Source organism: Etheostoma spectabile, chromosome 14 (assembly GCF_008692095.1).
Source record: "Etheostoma spectabile isolate EspeVRDwgs_2016 chromosome 14, UIUC_Espe_1.0, whole genome shotgun sequence".
Lineage (NCBI taxonomy): Eukaryota > Metazoa > Chordata > Actinopteri > Perciformes > Percidae > Etheostoma > Etheostoma spectabile.
In genome coordinates, this window is record NC_045746.1 from 4,436,319 (window position 1) to 4,438,217 (window position 1,899).

Sequence of the window (1,899 nt, forward strand, 5' to 3'; positions counted from 1 at the left end):
TATATATATATATATATATATATATATATATATATATACATCAGCATGTCTTAGAAGGTTTACAATTAAATCACCAATTGTATAGAAATAGATAAATATATACACATTCAGTCACAGTTAAAAGTTAAAACTCACATTTGGATTTGCTGATTGACTTATGGATCTGCATCTAGCTCTGCAGTTACATCTATTTAATCCTATGAGCTATATTGCCTGAGGGGAAAGTCTCTGTCTCAGTGGCCTGGTTTAAATGCCCAACCGTGTCAAAATTTTCCAGCTGATAGAGTGACATGTTGTACATTACATCCAGCATGTACGTTTCCTCATCAGGCACTAATAGCCCTCTCTGCCTACTTGTCAGACACTCATAATGCATGTGGATGTTGTTATGTGCACTGATTGAAAAGAGTGTGCTACATTTTGCTGTACTGCAAGCATGATAATATTTAATTCATGAATTCAGGTTGATCACTAGCATTCAACGATAGCATTGATTTGCATATAAAGTGGCAAGGAAACGCAGCAGCCTCAGAATGACTTTATTGACAAACTGCTTAAGTCAGAAACTGTTGTGGGACTGTTTGTGACTGAATAACATTTCATTTTTGGCTGCAAAATGAATGGAAGCTGCGTGTGCCTTAAAAGTCAGCATCATTTTTTAATATGACACAGTTTGAATTAAAACCGGCGGACGTAGATTTGCAAACACACACTAGAAAACCCACATACTTCTCCCGAGACTCATCCATCATATTTATGGACAGTCCTTATGTACTGCAATTTGTTCCCTGTAAACAGCAACATAATATCATAATTGTACAATAGCCATAATTGAACGTTTCAGAGTTCAGTGAGTACACAGCATAGCTGATTCCCTTTCCTGTACCTCTTTGTTTCTTGCAGCCTCTGCACCTTCCTCTGAGATATTTCCTTCTTTTCTTTTGTGTAAAAACATAAAAGAAAGAACAATTTGGAGGCCAGTTGTAACAACAACTCACAGTTGTTACAACTGGCATGGAAATACTATTTTGTAATTTCTGTGTTGTATGTTCAGAAGAGATGTACAAGCCTTAAATGTCATCTCAAGTGTGTAGTAAAACATGTAAATTAAAAGAGCACAAAGGCTGACTGTAAGAGCCTGAATGCAAATCAATGAAGTTAATGAATGAGTCCAGTTGGAATGTTCCGAAACTTGAGTACAGTGCTCAGCAGCTCACAGATGATTTATTTTAACACATGGCTATTGGCTTGTTGGATTCATACTTCATGCTCCTGTGTGCTCCGTACTTCAGGGTGTCAGTGCAGTCGAGACTGCAAAAACATAGAATGAACTGTTAAAGTAGAGTTGCGGTACAATAATCCAGACATACTTGTAGGCTGGGGGAAAAAAAATATTTGGCCTTGATTGATTTGATGTACTTATACCACTATTTAGAGTATGAACTGTACATGTTTAAAAAATGGCTTTATTTATAAAAAGAGATTGATACAAACCCTGAATGCATTTTATTCTTTGCAAAATAAATAATGGGGTTGTGCAATTCACAGCATGAGGTAGTTTTATAACGCTGTTCAGCTTTTCCAAGTTAGGTTTGGGGGAGCTGGTGTTGGATGTCTTCCAGTAGCACAGAGTAGCTGAGACGGAGTCAGTGGAAATACATGTATATTGTTGTTCATAAAAACTTTTATTTAGTTTATGTCTTCCAGCTGAGAAACCAAAGTTGCAATGGTCCCATAGCGGCTTGTTTCCTTTGTAAGTGGTACATAGTACAAAGTTTTGTGTTTGTTTAATCTACCTTACACAAGCTAATCCATTTTTTTTTATCTTTTGATAGTATGGACATGTCTTTATAAACAAGTTGAATATTCCTTAATAACATAGCAGACGTTTTACACATG

General features: G+C 36.2%; 1 protein-coding gene across 2 annotated transcripts in view; it reads left to right on the top strand.

The window, feature by feature from the left end:
* Positions 1–1,899, top strand: part of vps50 (VPS50 subunit of EARP/GARPII complex) — a 114,019-nt gene that overhangs the window by 105,591 nt on the left and 6,529 nt on the right. The window lies entirely within an intron of this gene.